Source organism: Rhamphochromis longiceps, linkage group LG15 (assembly GCF_057381845.1).
Source record: "Rhamphochromis longiceps isolate RC_006_pf linkage group LG15, R_longiceps_female_GT1.1, whole genome shotgun sequence".
Lineage (NCBI taxonomy): Eukaryota > Metazoa > Chordata > Actinopteri > Cichliformes > Cichlidae > Rhamphochromis > Rhamphochromis longiceps.
The window spans coordinates 43248999-43273286 of NC_140571.1; the positions used below are offsets into that span (position 1 = coordinate 43248999).

Genomic DNA, 24288 nt, shown 5'->3' on the forward strand with positions numbered 1-24288 from the left:
CCAGCACATAACAGCAGGGTGCAAGATGCTAGCAGGCAAGGCATACATGGAACGCCATAACCAAGTGGCCGGCATAGTGTACAGGAACATCTGTGCCGAGTATAACCTGGAAGTCCCGAGGTCAAAATGGGAGATGCCCCCAAGGGTGGTGGAGAATGACCGAGCTAAGATCCTGTGGGACTTCCAGATACAGACGGACAAAATGGTGGTGGCTAACCAACCGGACATAGTGGTGGTAGACAAACAGAAGAAGACGGCCGTAGTGATCGATGTAGCGGTTCCGAATGACAGCAATATCAGGAAGAAGGAACACGAGAAGCTGGAGAAATACCAAGGGCTCAGAGAAGAGCTCGAGAGGATGTGGAGGGTGAAGGTAACGGTGGTCCCCGTGGTAATCGGAGCACTAGGTGCGGTGATTCCCAAGCTAGGCGAGTGGCTCCAGCAGATCCCGGGAACAACATCGGAGATCTCTGTCCAGAAGAGCGCAGTCCTGGGAACAGCTAAGATACTGCGCAGGACCCTCAAGCTCCCAGGCCTCTGGTAGAGGACCCGAGCTTGAAGGATAAACCACCCGCAGGGGCGTGCTGGGTGTTTTTTTTTTTATATATATATATGTGTGTGTGTGTGTGTATATATATATATACATACATTTGAGATGCAAATGAGGAGACTTCACTCAGGCAAGTCTGCTGGACCAGACGGAGTGAGTCCCCTTGTCCTCAAGACCTGTGCCCCCCAGCTGTGTGGAGTCTTTCATTAACTGTTTATGCTGAGTCTGAGTCTGCAGAGGGTCCCGGTGATGTGGAAGACATCATGCCTCGTCCCTGTACCAAAGACGCCTCGTCCCAGTGGCCCCCAGGATTACAGGCCCGTGGCACTGACCTCCCACATCATGAAGACCCTGGAAAGGCTCATCCTGGACCAGCTGCGACCCATAGTAAGACCACATCTGGATCCCCTTCAGTTCGCTTATCAGCCTCGTCTCGGAACAGAGGACGCCATCATCTACCTGCTCAATCGTGTCTACACCCATCTGGACCAGCCGGCGAGCACTGTGAGGGTCATGTTTTTTGACTTTTCCAGTGCTTTCAACACCATCAGGCCGACCCTCCTGGGTGATAAGTTAGCAGCGATGCAGGTGGATGCTTCTCTGGTGTCCTGGATTGTTGATTACCTGACAGGAAGACCACAATATGTACGTCTCCCACAGTGTGTGTCTGACAAGGTGATTAGCAACACAGGGGCACCACAGGGGACTGTCCTCTCCCCCTTCCTCTTCACCCTCTACACCACAGACTTCAGCCACTGCACAGAGACCTGCCATCTTCAGAAGTTTTCTGATGACTCTGCGGTGGTTGGATGCATCAGCAGGGATGATGAGACAGAGTACCGGGCTGTGGTCGACTCCTTTGTCACGTGGTGTGAGCAGAATCATCTGCAGCTCAACGTGGCAAAGACCAAGGAACTGATCGTGGACTTCAGGAAGACCAGGAAACACTTGACCCCTGTTTCAATCCAGGGGGTCAGTGTTGACATTGTGGAGGACTATAAATACCTTGGAGTACACATTGACAATAAACTGGACTGGGCTAAAAACACCACAGCACTTTACAGGAAGGGACAGAGTCGTCTCTATTTTTTGAGGCGACTGAGGTCCTTCAACATCTGCCAGAAAATGCTGAGGATTTTCTATGAGTCTGTGGTGGCCAGTGCGATCCTCTATGCTGTTGCATGCTGGGGGAGCAGGCTGAGGGTCGCAGATGCCAACAGACTTAATAAACTGATCCGTAAGGCCAGCAATGTTGTGGGGATGGAGCTGGACTCCCTCAAGGTGGTGTCGGAGAGGTGGATGCTGTCCAAGATAAAGACAATGTTGGATAACACCTCCCACCCACTCCATGACATGCTGGTCAGTCACAGGAGCTCGTTCAGTGAGAGACTGAGGTTACCGAAAAGCACCACTGAACGACACAGGAAATCATTCCTGCCTGTGGCCATCTCCCTGTACAACGCATCCACTTAACACACTGTTTGCTGCTACAGCTACACATGTTTCTTTTCCAAATATTTATTTATAAGTGACTTATGTATGTATGTATGTATATATATGTATATATTGTACTATTCTTAGTTAGTGTATTGTCTGTCTTGTCTTAATGTTGGTTTAAAATGGAGCACTGTAACAAAAAATAATTTCCCCCAGGGATCAATAAAGTATTCTGATTCTGATTCTGATTCTGATATATATGTATATATATATATATGTATATATATACACACACAAAGGCTTGACCTTACTATATGATCTAGCCTAAGATGAGGATGATATTACTTGGCATTATTAAATAGCAATGCTCTGAGCTGAACTTGAGATCACAGGACATATAAGGACATTCTACATGCTGGTGCTATGAAATAAATAACCTACTGGCTTTAATAATATCCTCCTCCATAGTACATCCCTACATAAAATGAAGAATGGGAGCTGCAAACCTCAACTGCAGAAAATTAAGATTTTGATATCAAAGAAAAACATAAACTGCAGCATGCCATTTACTTTTACTAAAAACTCACACAAAGCAAAGGTAAACAAGATGTAAAGAGTCATTGTTACTGACTTTGACAAGCTGTCCCATTAATGTCCCTTCACGTAGATGTCACTTACACTTGTTACATATTAGAAAAGTTATAGGGAACTCAACTTATTTCAGTGTCAACATCTTTCAATATCTATATTTCCTTAGTGTCATCTGCTGAGCAGCTCACTAATAGCGAGCGCTTAGCGACTGCTTCTGCACGTGACTTCAGGTGTTTAAGTGTAATAATAGTGGGAACACATTTATATTCATGAATGCAGCTTTGCTGATACAGAGGTCCTCGGGGTGCTTGGCAGAGAAGGCACTCCTTGTGTGATGCACAGCTCCTACACCAGACCAGTAGAGTCTCTCTGAACCTGCCAATGCAATGCTTGTTTGCCCACATGCCATTAACCAGCACACTTCAACCAGCAACAGTGTCTGTCAAGAGCTGCTCTCAATTCCAGAGCAACGCAAATTGTGTCTATTTTAACCTCACCATGCTAGGAGAGAAAAAAGCAGGTGTGGGGACAGTTCAGACATACATCTACATCTTTAGTCTCTTCTCAAGCAGGTCTCATAGAAATGGTTTGTATGTAACAAGCTTGCAACAGCAAAAGAAAAAGAACATTTATTTATTTGTTTAGCACGTTGCAAATGCAGAGAGATTTGTTTTCCAGTAAATGTTTAATGATGATCATTTAATGATAATATTATCATCAAAGATGTAGTGGTTAAATCTATCATCTTTGGTACAGAAAAGTACATCGATACTGTGTATTTGTGGACAAAAATTGAGGTGGCTACTATGACATCACGCACTGGTTTTGGACTCATTTGGAAGCCTAACATCAGATTCTTTTAACCAGGTTTAGTTGAAGTACTAATACATAACTATTATGTTATTATTAAGTCATTAGCTAAGGCTAACAGGCTTAGTAAGAGGGGTGAAATGCAATGACAGAAGCATTACCTGAATTTGTGTTGCAAACTTTACTCACCAAAACTACAGAACAAATTTCTTGGCTGAGCTGTAACACACAACAGGGTTTTTATTATTGATCAGATAATCCCATTAAACTGGTCCAACTGGTCAAAACAACACAAACACAGCAGACCAGTACACTTCAGTGATTGCAGTTAGCACAGCCCTTTGACTGGGACGCCTGTCTGTGAGGACTCAGCCTTTGTACCCGCCTGTAAACATGTTTTTATGCTTTAAAGTCGTACAGCACATTTCAACTCAGGACTCTATTGGAATTGACTCAGTGGCCATTTGAGGAACTGCACAGTTGTTGGCTTCATTTTTCCATCCCAGTGGTTGATTGATTTACATCAAAACAACCATCCATTGCTAAAGTGAACTGGTCCTCTCAACTGTATTGTTGCTAATGGTGTCTTTTGGATTTGCCAAACACTACGTCTTCCTGTGTGTTGAAGCACATTTGTCTTAATCCAATAGCAGATATATAGCATGTCTTTGCTTTGCATCTGTACAGTTTATTAATGATAGCGTTAGCTGATCACGTCGGACTCAAACAGACCCAAATAGCGACCGCTAAAACGCTGTCGTGATGGGTTCAGAAGTCCGAATGTAGTGGCCGACTTCACAACGCCTATGCCCAGCTCTTTTTTGCAGCACGTGTTGAACTAGGTTGTTGTTCCCAAAAGACAAAACTCATTTACAAGTGTTGAGTTTTAAATTATTCAACAGATTCAGCAGTGATTTACCTGCAGGCTGGCTGGAGGTAAACTCTGCTGTGCTGTCATCTTATCTTCTTATGCCCATGATATTAACAAGCACAGCAGATAATTTCCATATGATTATGTTTTAATAGCAAAACAAAAGTGCGTGTGGTTGAAAAAAGAAAAGTCTAGGGAAACTAATCTGTATTAATGAATATAAAGGACAAACTGAACATATCGATTATTTTGTTTGACTGACTGATTCATTCTTCAATCAGTCAGACGCTGGCAGTAAGGGGACCCATCATATGCAACAAAGCCCGAAGCAAATCCTTCAAATTGCTGACTCCATCTGATCAATATTCAGCACTGGAGGCTTTCTGTTTGAGCACAATCAGTCTTTGTGTTACAGACTAAGAGCTGTTGTTTCCATAATTCAACTTTTTCACTAAAGTTATTTTCTCTCCATCAGTAACATCTTGGCTGCAACATACAAGACTGATTCCTGTTGGTGGACGACTGTTTATTACTTACGTTTGTTTGCCTGACATCACTGATACAGCTGATACTGAGACGCCTCGGCCAGCTTTAGTTCTTTGTCCTCATGCCCTCCTGGAAGGAACAGAACATCGAGTCGATTACTTTTATTTTACCAAAACACCCACAGGAACAGGACAGTCTTTAATGTTAGCATGCTGTGGGGTGAATGGGACTATCTTATTACAGTGTTAGTATCCAGTGTATGCCTGCAGGCCAGCGAGATGCCACAACTCTAGAGCTGAGAGTCATACGGATGTAGTAAACCAGTAAAAAGAACTGGTTCTGTCTTTATCTGCAGCTGTTTATGTTAAACTCAGCTTTATCAGTGTGCACCGTGTAGTGCAGCTAGATTTGATTGTGTGTCAAACTTCTCTTACAGGTCTGTGAAGATATTTACAGAATTGTGCCTAACCAACTTTTTTTTGCCTTAAATTCACCAGGAAAGCTGACACAGAATCACACGAAGTCCACCGCTGTTCATTTACAAAGTCAACACATTTGTTTGTTTAAGTTAACACGAGCAGCTTTGACCAAAAAGGATTTCTTTTATCCTTCTGTTCCTTAATATGTTACTGGATGTAACATATTAATGTTGCCTGGATTTAACTTTAACAGGAAACAGCTTTATTAACTCTCCTAAATCCAGGCTAGGTTGCCCCTCCTTCTTTTTCCTCCTCACCAAGCACCCTCGTTTGGACACTGACATAAAGTGCAGGAGTAGACGTGCCTAAATTATTTAAACATGTAAAATGTGGATGGGTGGTGGGTAGCTGGCTTCTAATTATTGAGCGATACTGTTACATAATTGCACTAACACACCACACACTTCACATCCTGGGAAAGGCTGTAAGGAAAGCTTAGGTGTGATATTCAATAAATGGTAAATGGTAAATGGTAAATGGCCTGTATTTATATAGCGCTTTACTAGTCCCTAAGGACCCCAAAGCGCTTTACATATCCAGTCATCCACCCATTCACACACACATTCCCACACAAATGCAGTAAATTGTGTGATAATTAGCTATTTGACGTTTGCGTAGTCTAAAACTACTGTTGACCTGGTGATTCCATATATAGCAGTAATGTTATGACTTTGACATTTGAATAGCACAATAAGTTCTGATTTGTATTTGGAGATTTGACTGCTGATAGAATCCAAATAATGACAGCGCTCATCGGGTGTAAATGAATACAATAATCAGAAGGCATTAATAAATCCTGATGTGATAACATCTTGATAGCAGCTGCAGACTCCATGCAGGAAGTGACACGTCTAATCTCAGCATCTCCTTTATGTATGAAGTGATGTTTCTTTGAAGTGATTACTTCAAAGTCCTGCTGAAAACACTAGGGATGCACTTCATAGCTTGATGCAAAACCAATAATATCTTTTTCAAAAGCCACAATAGAGTCTTTTGACAAAATTGTCAAACATATGGCCCATGAGCCAGGATGGGCCCACCCAAGGGTCCAATCCAGTCCACTGGATGGCTTTGCTAACTCTGAAAAGCTTTATTTTTGGACTTTTGTTACAAGCGTTTAAGCCATGAAAGAGGATTTCCAGACTATTAATTTTATCTCAGCCAGGGGTCTGAATCATTGTCAGTTTAACAAGTTTTAATGCCTGACGAAAGCTAATCTGAGGAGCTGAGCAGGTGTATTTATTTGATAAATACTCATATTAGGGAGGGGCAAAGGTTCCAACAACGAATCAGTGAAGCTTCATACTGCTAAGTTTCAGACAGTTTGTTTACACTGGTGTCTGTATGATGTCATTAAATATGGCAGCAAGTATATGGTCTTCTCAGCCACGCAGCTCAAAATTATCCAATGAGAAAGAAGCTGGCTTTTCAGTCTATAAAGAGACAGAAGTTAAAATGGCCTGTGGTGAACCTATTATGAGTCATGAAAAGCTACTGTTGAGTCTGTCTACAGAGTCCAAGAGTAACAACATTATTTGAAACAAAGGACAGTGAACAAAGGGTGAAAATGTAGATTAAATGTTTGCAGATCTCTGAATGTTTTCAGCCGGTCAAAAATGATGCAAACCGTCAAAGCTTAATTACAACTTTTGCAAAAATTACAAAAGGTGAAATGAACAACGTTCAAGACTTTCAACCTTACAAACCATCTTTTTACCAGATTCAAATCATGGCAGAAATATCTTAAACTAACAACACAGGAACTCCAGCAACACTTAAAAGTGAAGAGGAACAATTTTATTAACTGACTAACATGTTTCGGCCTTCATCAGGGTCATAGTAATACATAACACATCTGGGCTTGAATAAAGGACAAGAAACAAAAAAAAAGTCAAATTAACCATCACATCTCCATGTTGTTAGCGTCTCATCCTCTCCATGCACCTTGGAAGAAGGCAAAGTTGTGCCAGAAATGTTTGCTGAGAGATATTTTTAACTCCTCACCTCCTGAAGCTGTGGAGTTAATATTGGTCCCACTGTTTGAAAGGCATCACTGCATAAAGTATTGAGAATCAACATTTCAGCGCTGTGACAGCTGTTGGCTAATCCTTTATCAGGAACTTCATAGCAAACACAATATTACTGCTTTCTAATATTTTACTTGGACATTAATGCATCCATAGAGGGATTATACGCTGCAGTTCTGCCTGTACAATTTACATTTTGAGATTTGAGCACAATGCTGGTGTATCTCAGCACAAAGAAAAAAGCCAAAGACAGGTGTTTCAGTGGCAACATCCCCGCAGGAAAGACTTTCTAGCTTAAGACCTTCAAATCCAGAGACCAATTCTCCCCCTGCTGAATACATTTAGAGAAGAAACCACAAATCCTGCAAGGATTGAAAGTGCCTCCCCCACACCTGCACACAAACAAAGCAAGCGTGTGTCTCACTGCTCTAATATTGCATTTTAAAAGCATCTCCTTCCCCATCTCATTCAGACTGCTTCACATTCAGCTGATTAAGTCCTCTCAGAGCCAATCAGAAGGCAGCAGCATGTGTGTCTGTTTGTAAATGTATCACTCCAAATTCCCCTCTATTCATTCAGGTTAGTCCAATTTAAATTGCTTTGCAGAAGAATGACAAAAATATGACAGTTTCAATTCACACAATTGAAATAATTTGAGACTAATGAGACAAAGATAGTATAAATTACAAGAGAGAATAGAACACTTTAAACATGAAACAGTGTAAAAGCAATTAGAAGGAGCGCTCACACGCTGGCTCGGTTACTACTGGAACATTTATTAACATTCATTAAGTTGTAATGTTTTGGTCTGTGTGACATTCATCAGATTTATGAGCAGCAGCATTTTCATATTTATAAATGCATAGGAAGAGTTTAGTTGGACCAATGAAATCCTTGCACATATGTTTGTCTGTACAACAGTATGAGCGAGATCATCAATATCTGAACATGGCAGCAGATTCAAATCCAAAACACAAAGTCTAGAAGTTTAAAGTCAAAACCGTCTACAAAGAGTTCAGAGTCACATTTCTATGCAGATTAATCTCCCTGAAAGTTAACTGACTTGTGTTATACTGTTCACGTCTACACTTCTGACCAGTTTTGTTTTGGATTTTAAATAAGCTAAAATATTAAATTAAGTAAAAGTTATTTATTGCTCGAGTGACAATATCTCTAATATCTAGAAAGCCTTTATTTATCTCAGCTTCCACCCTTGGGTAAGTAAAACTTGTTAAATACTACAACAGTTTCATCAGAGTAGAGGTTTCACAGTGGGCAGCGTCTGCATAATCCCTGTCCTCCCTGTAAATATACAAAATGTGTGTGTCCCTCAGGTCCTCTATTAAAGGTCTGGGGGGGTCTGAGGGTTCTGTCCAGGATCTTAGCTGCTGTCTTCTGGGCAGCAACCTCTGATGTTGGCCTGGAATCTGCTGGAGAAACTCTTCCAGTTTGGGGGTTACAGTGTCTAATGCTCCTATTACCATTAGGACCACTTTGAATTTGACCTTCCACATTTGCTCCAGCTGTTCCTTCAGCACCTGGCACCCCTGGCTCTGTTTGCTGTCGTCTGCTTTCAGGTCCACCAGCCGCTTGACATTGGTGGTATGTGACACCTTTTTCTCCCAGATGTTTTTCCAGTGTTGTTGAGTTTCAGCTCTGAGTGGCTCTGCCCTCGTGCTGTTATTCCCGGTAGATGAGAGAACACCCTGGATGGATCTTCAGAGAACAGGCCCTCTGCTTCTCTGGTTTATCTCTTCAGCCTCGTGGCTTTGTTTGTCTCAGTGTTATGGACATCTGTTTGTCACCCAGGGCCTGTCTCTCATGGAGACCTTGTGCACCTCAGTTAACCAGCTAACATCCTTCCAGGCTTCCTGGATTTTGGCTTCCAGCCTTATTCTCTACGGAGGGCTTCCTCTACCTGCGTCCGTGATCTTATACCCGAGTGCGTCTAGGATTACTTTGACCGGGGCCAAGATGAGCTCACTGCTTTGGGAATCTCCTTAAACCTTTGAGTAAATGTTGCTGTTAATGTTATTACATAAATGCAAGTATGAGAAGTTTAGATGTTCCTCATTTAACATGAGAGGGTCAGATAGAGGGGTTTTGGTTCTTTGTTTTCCTGCCACACATTCAGGTGTGCAGACATTTTGCACAGCAAACATAAATACAAAAAAATAACAATTAATGATGATTCAAATTCTCCATTAGATTTCAGCCAACAGCTCCATCACATGTGCAGCTGGTGGACGCAGCTGTGAAAGCAGGCTGAGAGTCTCATTGGAGTCTCATTAAAACCTACATCAAACCAGCAGGACAGCGAGCCACAGCGAAAAAGGCACACAGGGACTAAAGGTAAGACTCAGAGTATCAAACAGCTAATTAATGGTGCAACAGGACTAAAGGGCACAAAGAGGACAATGACTGGCTCATTATTTACAAGCCTTTATCAGCTTTTTAATGGGGAAACCAGACCCAAATTGCAACAAATTAGTCTTGCCAGAGGTTCACAGGAACATTAAATCATTAGCAGGTCTGACCTTGTCTGTGTTGCTGCGTTTTATAAACTGCAGGTCTCATTAGACCTCGGCCACAAACCTGTGACGCTGGACTTACATTTTTATAAAGATGCACAAGTATGGAACATAATTGATGGAAGGTAACTGAGTCCATCATGTTTCTCACTTTATCAATATACTCGCAGATTCCTTCAGTATTTATTTATTTGAATAAAGACACTTTGAACCAACGTCTCCAACACAGCGTCTTAAATTACTTTTCTGGAAAAAAATATCCACAGTTTTTTTATATGTATCAGACTGATTTTTCCATTGATTGTCAAGACTTAGGAAATGAAAAATCAGATATTCTAATAACACGGGAAAAGTAGAAGTTAAAGTAGTAGCTTTATTTTATTTTTTGCATACTGGTCAGATTCCTGTTGTAGATAAGGAATTAAATATTTTGCCAAATTTCTAAAAATAAAAACAACTAAAACAGCTATTATGAACTATTTGTTACAAAAACTGAGAAGAAACTCAGAATTAAACTTCGATTGAATTCAGAGAGTAAAAAAAACTCTGTTAATAGTACTCACAAATTTAAAAACATAAATTTTCAGAGATTCAGCTGGAGAGAAAACCTTCTCACCCCACATAGACCGAGTCAGATTAGAGCCCCTTGCTACTGAATATATCCGAATCATCAATGGAAGCATCCAGAAGAGACGCTGCTGCTGAATCGATCTGTTTGGGAGAATAAAAATGATGTAAGGATGTCTTCCATCGTGTTGTTGCACCTCAACCACAGCTCTTTAAAGAACGGCACTTGTGCCGGACAAACGAGAAAAAAAACAGCACTCGCTCGTTTTTCTCTTCTTCCTCAGAATTTACTTTACTTTTAAAAATAATACTAGACACCATTTACCCGTGTCTGATGACACAGCATTTTATTTCATTAGACAAAAAGGAAACAAGGTGGCAAACAACACCCGAGAGCCGAGCCTGGGGGTCGGATAAACTCCTGGCCACATTTGTAGCTCAGTCTAAACCTTAAATGTTCCACGTGGCTGTTCAACTAATGAAGAAATGGAATTCTTTGACAACAAAACAGTTTCATTGAAGTTCATTTCTCATGAATTTACAGTTTTAATCCAAGAGAATATTCAAAAGGATCTTGTTCATAATGAACTCATTTTTTTCTCAGAATATTAGCTTAAGCCCCCTCCCTCCCCCATAACATAAAAATGATCATAAGACTTTCATAAAAATGAATTCATGTATCAACTTTTTTCATTTTCACTTCCATTAATTTTCTAGCAGCCTCTTAGATTACCGCAGTAAATCTATTAAAGCACCTGATTCTCCGATTGAGCAGCTACTACAGTGAACCACTCTTTATGAATTTATGCCTCCTTATCAATAAGTTAAAAACATCAAAACAAATAATAATGGATTGCATTTATATAGCGCTTTTCAAGGCACCCAAAGCGCTTTACAATGCCACTATTCATTCACTCTCACATTCATACACTGGTGGAGGCAGCTACAGCAGCCCTGGGGCAGACTGACAGAAGCGAGGCTGCCATATCGCGCCATCGGCCCCTCTGGCCAACACCAGTAGGTAAGTAGGGTAAAGTGTCTTGTCCAAGGACACAACGACCAGGACAGAGAGCCCGGGGATCGAACCAGCGACCTTCCGGTTACAGATACGCTTCCCAACCCCCTGAGCCACGGTTGCCCAATACAGCAATTTCCACAGTGAATGGCTGTTTTTACTATGATGAGCACACAGGTAATGATAGTTTTGCATTAAGAAACAGAGGATTAGCAAACCGTTGTCCTGAATACTTCTTCCATAATGAAATACATTCTAGGACCAATCATTAAGTTTACAGCTTCACCACCTGTTTCTCTAAATGTGGAGCTGAGCTGAATTTGCTGAATCTGTGAACTGTAAGTTTTAGTTGGTGAAAACCATTTCATCCAGTAGGAGACCGAGAGGTGACTGTTTAAAATGAGACACACACGTCGTAATTCTCTGCTAAATATTTCTCTTTAAAGTATGTTTCAAAGGTATTTAAAAATGATGATTTTCAAGGGAAACCTCTCACAGATTCATTAGTTTTGTAGGGTTCATGAACCAAACACTCACATCTGTATATCAACACCCGTCCAAAACATTTGATACCAGCAGCAATTTTTAGACAGATCATAATGACTCGCACTGTAAATGCAGCCTTTGATGTGCAGCCAAGCCTGGCTGAACTTAATAATAATTTGTTCCCACACAAACGAGGATCAGGCTGCCCTTGAAAAATTATCTCACTGAGGTCAGAGTCAGTTCAACATCATGTGCTTTTCATGTTGTGGAACGAGCAACCTACCAAATTAGATCAAGTTTTCTTCGCTGCGATTGTTCGCTGTTTTGAGGGGGAAGAAGTTCAAACGGCGGATTTTGTTGACTGAAACTTGAGAAGAGACGGGCAGCTGAAAACACCCGAGCTGGAGAGTCATCGAGCAAGCTTCCAGTCAAAGGCTGGTGGCTGCAGTCATTACACTGCTGCAGCCCAGCCTCAGCTAATACACACTGGGAATGTGTGTGTGTGTTTGTGCATATATGAGAAAATGAGAAAAAGACAGTGTACCGTAAGTTTACTGGAGGCTGTACTAGTGCATACAACATCTAAATGTGTCTTCTGAGTGTGGGTGTATTTTTACTGTATCTTTAAATATTGCTGTTCAAGGAACTAAATTTAAGAAATCGCTGAAGCTTCTAAAACTTGCATCTAAAATTTCACACTAGAACTTCTCTTTGTTCTGCTGCCAGCACAAAGACATGCTTACAGTGCTTCAAAGCTGGATTTCATGAGTCTTGGTGGAGAGCTGATGCACGAACAGAAGAGGAACTCATCAAATTTAGATCCAAATCACTTTACCTAAAATATAAAGTAAGGGCATTAACCTCAGTGGAGGATGTGTTCTTCAACCGCCCTCCTACGGTTTGTAGTGCTATTTAACTGTCAGCAGGATTATGCAAAACCAACTGGGTTTCATGTAACTCAGTGGGAGGGAGGCCCCGCACAGTAGAACAAAACATTAATCTTTGGTGTGGCTCTAGATCGCTTTCTTTAAAACAGGACATTAGCTTTGGTGCTTTAGCAAGGCCCCAGTCACACAGTCCTAGAGATAAGACTGCTCGCAACCACAGGTCACTTAGGAAAAGTTTAGTGCCCATCCAGTTGGCAGGCGGCTGTTGCTAGAATCACTGTGGAATCAGCTGCTAAACTCCCAGTCATGCAGATACAGATACCAGTTTGCGTTCCCCTGACAACCACGTCCTTATGGAAAATGTATATTCCCTTACTGGTTGGCGAGTGGTTGTTGGAGGTTGCTAACAGTCTTACATAAAATTGGTCCCAAAGAGATGTATAATGCTACACTAAAAACTCCTTTCAATTGCTTTGGTTGCAAGTAAGTTGCAACAGTTGTCCACAGTTTGCATGGCAGACGCAAACATTCCCCAACTACTTGTGGAGCAGCAGTGAAACTGGGAAACGTGGGACACAAACCATATGTGGAAGTAAAACGTGCAACTTTGTTTTTGAACTGTGGGAGAGGTGTGGCCCCTGACTCAGCTGTAGGGGAGGGTGGTGCAGTGAGCTGAAGGCGGTGCCAGGCAGGTGAGTGGACAGGTGATGGTGATGGCACTGATGAGCAACGTCGGGGAAGAGCAGCGTGTGTGAGCACGCCCAGTAATAAAGTAACCAGAAATAAAGAGACACTCTGTGAACACTGAGCGTGGGCTCCGGTCTTTCTGCAAGAACGATTTCTACTTTTTCAGGTTTCACTGTTGCTCAGTAACTAGTTAGTAAGTGTCGCAGAGAAGTTGGAGTCTCATGCAAAACACAGGACACTGCAGCAATCTGCTAGCAGCCCTACCAGAGGTGTTGCCAACTAGTCTCTAGCCCTCTTTTAACTCTTTTAAACATTTCCAGCTGCTCTCGTGTCCTCCAGCTTAGACTGTTCCAGCACCTGAGGCCATAAAAGTCTGTCTGAAGCTTAATGTCCTTCATTTTGAAATGAGAAAGCTCATGATGGAGCTGAGAGTCCGTACTGGTTCATGCACTGTAACCATGTGAGGTGGAGCAGGACAATAATGTGTTTCACCACATATTTAATCTCAGCTCAGCTCAGGTTCACCTTAAGTCCCTGTAGTACCATAAGATTATTTTTTTCATCTTCTGCACACTATGTTACTTCTGGGAACAATTTAATTATCTTGTGCATACAAGATAATTAAATTGTAGGAACAGTTAATTATCTTGAGCACATGGATATTCAAATGCTTCTCTAATAACGTTAAGATGCAGAGATCCACTTTAAACTAGTGCTCACCCAATGATGTTTCATTATGCCACAACACAATTGGTAGAACTTCAGAAGCACACGGCCAAAACGTTTTGGAGAGAATCTGAGCTGTAGTTTGCTTTCCATACAGTCCTCCATACAGTCCTCCATGCAGTCCTCCATACAGTCCTCCATACAGTCCTTCATACAGTCCTTCATACAGTCCTCCATACAGTCCTCCATACAGTCCTCCATACAGTCCTTCATACAGTCCTTCATACAGTCCTTCATACAGTCCTCCATACAGTCCTCCATGCAGTCCTCCATACAGTCCTCCATACAGTCCTCCATACAGTCCTTCATACAGTCCTCCATACAGTCCTCCATGCAGTCCTCCATACAGTCCTCCATGCAGTCCTCCATGCAGTCCTCCATACAGTCCTTCATACAGTCCTTCATACAGTCCTCCATGCAGTCCTCCATACAGTCCTCCATACAGTCCTTCATACAGTCCTCCATACAGTCCTCCATACAGTCCTCCATACAGTCCTTCATACAGTCCTCCATACAGTCCTCCATGCAGTCCTCCATACAGTCCTCCATACAGTCCTTCATCCAGTCCTCCATCCAGTCCTCCATACAGTCCTCCATACAGTCCTCCATACAGTCCTTCATCCAGTCCTCCATACAGTCCTCCATACAGTCCTCCATACAGTCCTTCATACAGTCCTCCATACAGTCCTCCATACAGTCCTTCATACAGTCCTCCATACAGTCCTCCATACAGTCCTTCATCCAGTCCTCCATCCAGTCCTCCATACAGTCCTCCATACAGTCCTCCATACAGTCCTTCATCCAGTCCTCCATACAGTCCTCCATACAGTCCTCCATACAGTCCTCCATACAGTCCTCCATACAGTCCTCCATACAGTCCTTCATCCAGTCCTCCATACAGTCCTCCATACAGTCCTCCATACAGTCCTTCATACAGTCCTCCATACAGTCCTCCATACAGTCCTTCATACAATCCTCCATACAGTCCTCCATACAGTCCTTCATCCAGTCCTCCATCCAGTCCTCCATACAGTCCTCCATACAGTCCTCCATACAGTCCTTCATCCAGTCCTCCATACAGTCCTCCATACAGTCCTTCATACAGTCCTTCATCCAGTCCTTCAAACAGTCCTTTAGGCTGAAGCAAAGTGTAAGAGACTGAATCTCACGACACTGACGTGAAACAAAGTGTCAATCTATTAAGACGAATGGAAAAGAAAAAACAAATAAATGCTAAAATACTCAATATTTCTAACGTGATAATCAAACCCGGCCCACCTTTCTGGCTCTGAGCCTGTCTCCTCATCAGATACTCCCGCATCTTCTTCCCCTCCTTCAATTACTTCTTCTTCACCATCTCCTCCAATCCCAGGCTAATACTCATTCCCATCCTTTTCCTCATCTAACAGCTCCAGATCAGATTCTCCCTCTACTACTCAGAATAAATTCCTCTTTGCTTCACTTTTTTCTCCACCAATGTTGAGTCGTTAAATCTATAAAAATTGTCCACTGAGGTGACATTCATAAAAGGAGTGCTTCAAAATAGAAATAATTTAATTGTTTTCAGATGTAAAATAGTTTTATCGACATGTTAATAAACAATATAATTATCATGGTAAAAACGGCAATAGAGAAATAATATTTCGCTTCCTTCTCCCCTTTGCATAAAATGTGGCTGTTTGTATGCTGGCCTAACTGAAAAGATGCACATCACTGCAAAGCCCCGAATGTTTTCTGAAGAGGACTGTAGGACTTGATCGGGTGACTCAAACACAGCTGAATAAAATGTCCACTGTAGGACACAAATAGGTCAAGTCTCAGGAGGCTACGCTCATCTGAAGGTGTGAGGAACACAGATGATTTTATCAAGATTATTATTTGTTCCTGTAAGATCATGTTTTTGTTTGTGTGTGATCTTTGACCTGCAACTTACATGTGATTCAGCTGCCTTTGCTCCCGTCATACCAACGTGCACAAAACATATTGTGGCTCAAACAGGACTGGAGCTTGGACTTTTGTATTTCACTGCTGATTGCCAGATAGCATAGTGTATCTAATCTGAGCTATTTAGCCCCCGTACTCTCAGATTTCACATCACAAATGTGGAATGACACTATGTAAAAGGCCTGAGTGAAAAGCACATCAAACAGTTTGAGTTGTTGTGTTTGATCCGTTCTTTGAGATATTCTGCGCTATAAAATGAGATAATTAATCAGTTGAAGTCAGAGAAACGTGTCTAACTGGGTCTAACAGAACCAAAAGTGGATACCAGTGATCAAACTTGCAATGTTTCTATTAATAATATATCAAATATCTGTGTCATAGCTGCAGGTTTCAGCACTCCTTCCTCCATATTTGACTTCATTTGTGTTTGCAGGCTCTCGCCCGGCCCTGTACCTGCACTTCACCCCTTGCCATTTGGACCGGTGACATTAATTACCACTGTTGTTTAAAATGAATGCTAGCTTGTGTTATTTTATCCAAAATTATATTCTAAGTAATTATAAATATGGCTGGATTTGTTTGTTTCCACTTGATTAGGGTTATAATACATTAGCTCCACTGTGTTTTTGTCAGTTGGAGATACTTGTTACCTTCTGGACGCTGCACTGGGAGTGGTACTAACTTGATCTCAGTTCAAATATGACCTATAGTGTAATCCATTTTCACAGTAGAAAGTGTTTCTTTTACTGACAAATAAACACAACAGTTCAAGACTATCGAGCCTTTTGGCCTCTTTAAGCTCGTTTATTGGTTGTGATGCTTTTTTTATGTTAAATGAACAGAGGGTTTGGCGTGGAGAGAAAAAACACCTTTTTACCCACTTAGAGTCACTTTGACATTAATGAACTTCTTTGTTTTTTGTTTTTTTTGGCATCATTATTTCCCTGATGCTGTTACAACATGCAGGGTGTTGCTCCACCCACCCCAACCCTGCCCACCAGTGTCCAGGGAAGCAGCAGATTGTTGGGGCCGTGGACTCTGCCAGGCTCTGTGGGTCACATCCCCTCAGAGCCTTGGCCAGGCTGCCGTCAAGCCAGAAGCCAAACCTCCTGCCATCGGGGACGTCACGCTCCCAGAAAAACAGCGCCAGCACCCTGCTAGGCCTCCCCTTATTCAGCTCACAGCTGACTATACAAGCACATCATGTACTGGACATATGGTCATGATTCATATCCGCCAGAGGAATTGCTCTTGTGATAATATAAGCTGTAAAAACTCAATATGAACCAGGGAGGGGAAAGAGAATGGTGGCCAATAAGAAGGAGCTCTGCAAAGTACAATGTGGGGAAGCCATTAGTTACAATGTGGGAGGTCACAGCAGGACAGCAGCTGCAGTCGAAGGCATGAATATATAATCGTGGTTATGCACAAAAAGCTATTTATTTGTTGTTATATGTTTTCGTTGTTTTGATTTAAGACACTTTCATATATCTCAAAGACAGAGACTTACATCCTGCAGCTGTAAAAGACAAAATTCCCAGCAGACTAACCCACCAGCATCAACAACCATGATGTGCAAAGGAAGAACTATTTAAGCTACTACTGAGAAATAAACCAATAATAATGTGAAGAAAGCAGGAGTAAAGTAAGGCTGCTATCTACTGAAGAAAGAAAGAACCAAATGCAAAAAGTCTCAATTAGAAAAAGCAAACGTTTTATTCGGTTGGTAGGAAGAGTCCAGACGAGTCTAACATACAGGAGTCCACATCATAACAAGGATCATGAAATGTTGAGGACTTAAGAGGGAACACTAACCTAATATAAATATTAATCCTGAAACACAGTGCATAATTGTACTTGATGACTATGAAATTAGCACAGAGCTACGTTTGAATGTTCTGCTTTTGTATTTGATCTTCACTTGCTCTCAGATCTTTAAACCCCACTAACAACTAAAAACCATCTTTTACTTTATTGAAATGCTTGATTATAATTCATTACATTCACTTTTGCCCTATTGACAGAGTTTTGATTCTGATGCTCTTTTCTTGGCCTCAAACAGCGACTTTAGTTCTTTGTGATTTTTGTATTTTGTACTTGTGTGATTTATTCTGTGGTTCCTAGTTTTGATCCCTCGCCCCTCATGTTTCTCTGTGTCCCCTCTGTTCTGTGTCCCGTCCGTGTTTCTTGGTCTGTGTTGTCACATGTTTTGAGTTTCTTGTGTTTTCTGTCCCTCTGCATTGTGAATTATGTTCTCATGGTTGGTCTTTTGTTTCTCCCTCGAGTCTAGTTTCTTGTGTTCCATGCTGAGTGTTTCCCTCTGTGTCTCTCTGTTCTTAGAGTCCTCTGCCTTATGGTTTATGTCTCTGTGTTTCTTAGTTGCTGTCTCCACCGTGTCAAGTTTGCGTCTCTGTGTGATACTTCCTGTTTTACTTTGAAGGTCCATGTCTAATGTGAATGTGTCCTGCTTTGCTTCCTTGTCTCGTCAGTTCTGATTTCTCCCAGCTGTGCCCTCCTCCTGTGCCCTCGTTACTTCCCAGTGTATTTAAACCCTGTGTTTCTCTGAGTCAGTGTTGTGTCGTCCCTCTTGCTGTGTGCGTCTCCCTGCGAGTTTTAGTTTGTGATTTTTCCAGTTTAGTTTAGTTTGTATGCTTTTTCCCTGCCAGCCAATAAAGCTGTGATTTTGAGTTCATCCCTTGAGTCTGAGCGTCTGCATGTTGGGTCCTACTCCTGCCTGCCACACAGCGCTTCCTGACAATATTTTATTAATACAGCAGATCTTATCCAGTCTCATTGGGCAACGTGCTTAAACCCTTTTCACACATTGCTTATAATGCTAAACTACTGAGCAGTGCTTTTCCTCCTGTCCGCTTATACATGGTTGTTATTGGTTAGATGCTGCATGAGAATAACATTACACAAGAATCCCAACATCAACAATAACCGATCCCAGGACTTATTTGGATTAGAAGATAGAAGTCGAACTTATTAGCTAATGCTAGCTAGCTTTGTATGCAAGTATACATGAGCTGTACAGGCGCAACACACAAACACATACATGTCGTATATCTGTTAATTAGTAACAAACTACTGAAATACTAAACTTTCACTCAGTGAAACTGAAGCAGAAACGTCTCTGTCTGTCTTGATCACACATCGAGACGTATCATCAGTCACATCCATTAAAATGCTTCACAGTAACCACACCTGAAGAACAGTGGTGAGATGCAGAGATGAGGCCAACAGACAGACTGGCTGCAGATTTGCAGCCAATGAGGTAGAAATAACCAGAATTTCAAATAGATGTCAACAGATAGAAACCTCGCCATCTTCTGTTATTGCTGTGGACGTATGAACGAGTCTCTGAGCTATTTAGGATTCTAAGAGCTAATGTTGCTGAAAACCCTCACTTATTCATGCAATGTCAGTGAGAATATGCTTTTAAGGCCTGCTCTCAGACTCACATTGAAATCAAATGTATACCAATAGCTTGGGTGCAGTATGCCTAAACCTGGCTGTAATGGATTAATTAAACTGGATGGGCTGCTGGCAGTAATCACAGCTGATCTCCGGTGACTCACTTTCATGGTCAGACACAGATGTGAGGTACAGGGCAAAATCCAGGGTTGTGAAGTCAACAGTGAACCCAGTTTGGAACAAAAGGGTCAAAGAAGGTTAAAACCGTGAGCCAAGAAAGGAGCATCCAAACTGACGTGTCACTAATTGAAGGAAAAGAGAATTGAGGATGGACTTATGTGCTTGAAGGGGTTTACTGAATGTGGTCTTTGGTTTGGGGCAGCCAACAGATGATAAAGGAAAAAGATAAAAAGAAAGCAAGTTAGAAAAGTTGATGTTATTAGTTAGTGAGGTCATGAGAGAGTTTTACCCTCTGTACTTGCCAGTAAAGACATTCTTAGCATTATAATTATTATTACATTGGTCACAGTCACGTTGTCTTCTTGTATTAACTCTCCTGTAATTTCAGTTCCTGTCTGGTAATGCCACCTGTGTTCCCACAGTTCCTCATCACCTGAAACCACATTTTCAATTCACTATCAGTGCAGTGGCATGTGAATAGGCCCACTCACTCCCCACCAGAGTTCATGCTCTGCCTCAGTGGACCAGCTGTTTTGTCTGCAAGCGTCTACAAATACTGGAAGTGCAGATTTCCAAACTCTTATGACTGAGGCTAACTACTGTAAAATGACTAATTATTGATATCATATACAATAAAGGTTTAGCTAAATGACTTCAGTTCCAATTAAAACCAGCAAGTTAAACTCAGTTGCATTATTGCAAAATCAATTTTCCTCATTTTATTTGTATTGATTGTCAACGAGTTTTCCAGCAAACAAAACAATACTCGGCCCCCCAACAACTGTTTTCATTCCCTGCATCCCACACAGAGGCACTGAGCTGTATTATGACACAGCGGCAGTGCACCCAAAACTGTGGCTGTCAGGCAGATGCATGTACCACTGAATTTTCCAAAGAAAGCTAGAGAAGTCGGTTCTCCTGTTCTCCCCTCATAAGACAAATTGTGGCTGTGCTTATGACTGCAGCCTTGGATGGCACAGCTGCATCTGTGGCATGGTTGTACATGGTACAACTGTGCAGCTGTACCTGAGCAGATGCTCTTTCACTGTCTTATGTTGATGATGCCAGAATGCTGACCAGTTGAAAACCTGAACAGAAAAGGAAGTGACAGTGGTCGTTCACCGTGAAGAGGAAGCAAAAGAAAAGCTTGAAAGAAAGCAGGAGATTACAACTACTACACCTCCACACAGAAAAGAGCCACTTAGAAGACATCCTGGAGAATATCTTGGCAACATCTCGACCCAACATGAAAAATATGTCCAAGTATTCTTATATGAAAAAATGTGAAAGAAGAGTAACACTTTGAAAATAGACGAGATGAAGCCAAAGCTTTTTGAGCATAGAAAAACTAAAAGATTGATATTGCACTAAGAAGCTCGATCCAATACAAATCTCTAGCAGATCAAGTATATGTGGCCAAAATACAGCTTGACCAGTGGTTTTGAAAGGTTACCACAGATAGACGGGAGTTATGTATATGCAGATAGAAGACTTCATTTTTTAACTGCATGTGGAAGAAGGAGCTTGATAGTTTGATCTTTTGATCTTATATACATACACACTTAATGATCTCGTTCGATGTCTTTGCATAGGGTAATGTTGCAGCTGTGCATCTTTTAAAAGCAAATGATCTTCCATTGTTGAAATCTTTTGATGACCTTTTCTTATTTTTCTGACTCTAAAGTTCAGTCACTGCTACCTGCTGGCTCGCTGGCCCGTTGCTATGGAGGCCGTCCTTAAAATCTGAAAATATTTGCTTTTCCAGAGGGATTGTCAGCCAGCATTCAGATGCACTTCAACTTTTGTCTGATTTTTATTATTGGTATTTATTCATTGATCTGCTTCAGTGCTAGATGTAGGCCCTAATTCCACCTGGTTCCACATGTGATCTGGATATGAAATGTGCAAAATCCATGGTCAATAAGGTGTCTTATTCTTCACATACTAATATGCTGTGCGTGGGCACATCTGGAGAGAAACATGAAACCTGTTGACAGCTTTGTTTAGGCCTGTGAGGCAGCATCAGTTACCGGCAGGCAGTGTGGTGAGGGGAGATAGGCCTCCACACTTTGGAGGGCCTGGGAGTTCCCAGAGAGGTGGAGTCTAAGACCCGACCTGACATATAGACACAGACACAAAGATGCATTCCCACGCTCATGCACACATATACAAAAACTGAGCACTCACCCAACGTAAGGACTCCCCCTTAGTGAATATTGTACTGGAACTCAGTGGATAGTCTAGTGTCTGCTACTGCCCACTCGGCCTCTGGATGCTTTTTGCAAGACAAAACAAAATCCTGATCCATGTGACACCTATATTTTTGAAGAATAATTAAAAATATTTTCCCACTTTTTCTTCTTCCACATAAGTCAGAAAAGTAACTGAGAGGAAGGCAGCATGTGACTATATCATCACTTAAAAGGTGCCCAATTCAGCCTGGCATTGGCAGGCCCATAATGACTGCTTTAGCTCTGTGCATCAGTGTGTCAAGCCTAGGGATGGGTACCGGTATCCGGTGCCACGATGGCACCGGTTCTGACATAAACAGTAGTAACCAGACCGAAAAGCAGCGCACATTTCGGTGCTTTATTTCGGTGCTTTTTTTTCCTGAGCTGTGATACACTTTGGATTCTAGCCAATCATTTTACGTTTCCGAGGACAGTAGGCGGGCCCAGGTACGTAGGTTCTTTTAGAGCAGAGCTACAGATTAAAAATGCCCAAGGCGAAGCAGTCAAAAGTCTGGCTGTACTTCACAGCAAAAGATGCAAACTCAGCAGCAACAAGTGCTTTAAGCTGATACTGTGATACTGTCAAAGGAGGTAACACCTCGAATCTGATGAAACAGCTGGCGACGCATAGCGTTTTTTTTAAAGCCGAGAAATGCGCCGTATTTGATAGCTTGCTGTGAGACCTCACACCGAGCACATCTACTGCGGGTGGGTTGCCTGTTATCGGACCCGGAGTTTGCAACATCCCCAAAAACCCGAAGAGGAGAGTCCTGGCCCCTAGCCCTGCCAGTGTAGCAGAAATGATGAGGATGATGATGCAGCAGCAGCCGTTCTTCTCTGCGTGAGTAGCTTCATGTTGTTCGTGTGTAATTTACGTTGAGTAGGCTAACCACGTTATTACATTAATGCATGTAAGGTGAACTAGCAAACATCATCATAGCTACATGCGGCTGTCTTCTTGTTTGATGGCAGATGCTCCCTTCACCCTGGCCAAAAAGGCTAAAATGACCAAAGAAAAAGTGGAAAACAGCTGAACATGAGAGGTTTTTGGACAAAGTTTGTGTTTTTTCCATTGTTTAAGCACTGCTTCCAGCCAAGAGTGATACCATATATGCCCCATAGCTGCAGAAAAGGCTAACATTGTTATCTTTTTACAAAAAAACAGCTGAACATGAGAGGTTTTTGAACCAATTTTGTGTTCTCCATTCTTTAAGCACCGTTTGAGCACCGTTTGAGCACCGGCACCGGTATCGGATAAAACCTAAACGATACCCATCCCTAGTCAAGCCACACCCTCACAAAGCCTCTGGTGCTTATAGTAATCTTACATGAGCTAACCAATTAGCCCAAAAACAACAAGTTACGAATGGTAAAATGGGGTTTCCTGCGTGCAAAGTATCTTTAAAAACAAAATCAGTATTGATAGGTTGGGTATTTGTTATTCTGACAATCGGCTGTATTAACCCTCTGGAAAATTGTGATGCTGTGATGTACAAGAGGAAACAGTGACAAACAGGCCGTGGCTCATCCTAAACCCTTGACATGTGGCAGAGATGCCACAGGCACAGCGTTGCAGTTTAATTAGACTTGGAGACAAATCAGCATCAGTGTCTCCTCAGGGAGCCTTTAATATGCAGAGGGATGTCAGAGCCTGACTGTCATGTCAAACGCAACATTTAATATGAGGTGGTGGACGATCAGTGCTATTAACCAAGCTTCCTTACATCACTTACAGGAGATCCTTCTGTAAACACAACAATGGTACAGTGGCTGTAGAGACAAGGCAGAAATAAATGCTCTTTAGAATCTAAAATGACCTGTTAGTCAGGCTCAAACCCACAGCAAAGTGCTGTTTGCCTGCTCGTCTCCTTCATTTGAATGCTGATGAAATGTGTTAGCACACAGTTTAAAGGAAAACACACGGTACTGTGTGAACTTTATTCCAGCAGAGAGAAAATAATCTACAGAGAGTTATTAGTGAGCCTCTTATTCATGGCAGCTGAGTTAAACATTAATTAACAAATCTGGACGGAAAGCAACAGAGAATCATCAGTATTCAACGACGCAGCCGCTCACACTTCCATGTGCTGCAGTGCTCAAAGATAGATCCACCGAGCAGCTTTTCACAGCCGCCTGCTGCTGCTGCTGCTGCTGGAAAAAGCTCTGAAACATCAGCATATGAAAAGCTGCAGGTTGTGATAGATGTGGAAATACAATTAATTGTATCAAAGTTCTTTGTTTGGTGCTGATGGTTAAGGGGAACTGAGGTGCTGTGTGCGCCAGAAATGTCATCACTGTGAATGTGACAGCGATGCCGTCTCTCCCGTCTTTGTTTCCCATCCTTCATTATCTCTCTGATATTCCTT

The 24288-nt window shown here is 42.0% G+C and overlaps 1 protein-coding gene across 1 annotated transcript in view; it reads right to left on the reverse strand.

Annotated features, from left to right (window-relative positions):
• Positions 1-24288, reverse strand: part of ptprfa (protein tyrosine phosphatase receptor type Fa) — a 376185-nt gene that overhangs the window by 331733 nt on the left and 20164 nt on the right. Inside the window, exon 2 of the mRNA XM_085382126.1 lies at positions 4797-4874. The gene's annotated coding sequence lies outside the window, so the exon portion shown is untranslated. The remainder of the gene's footprint in view (positions 1-4796; positions 4875-24288) is intronic.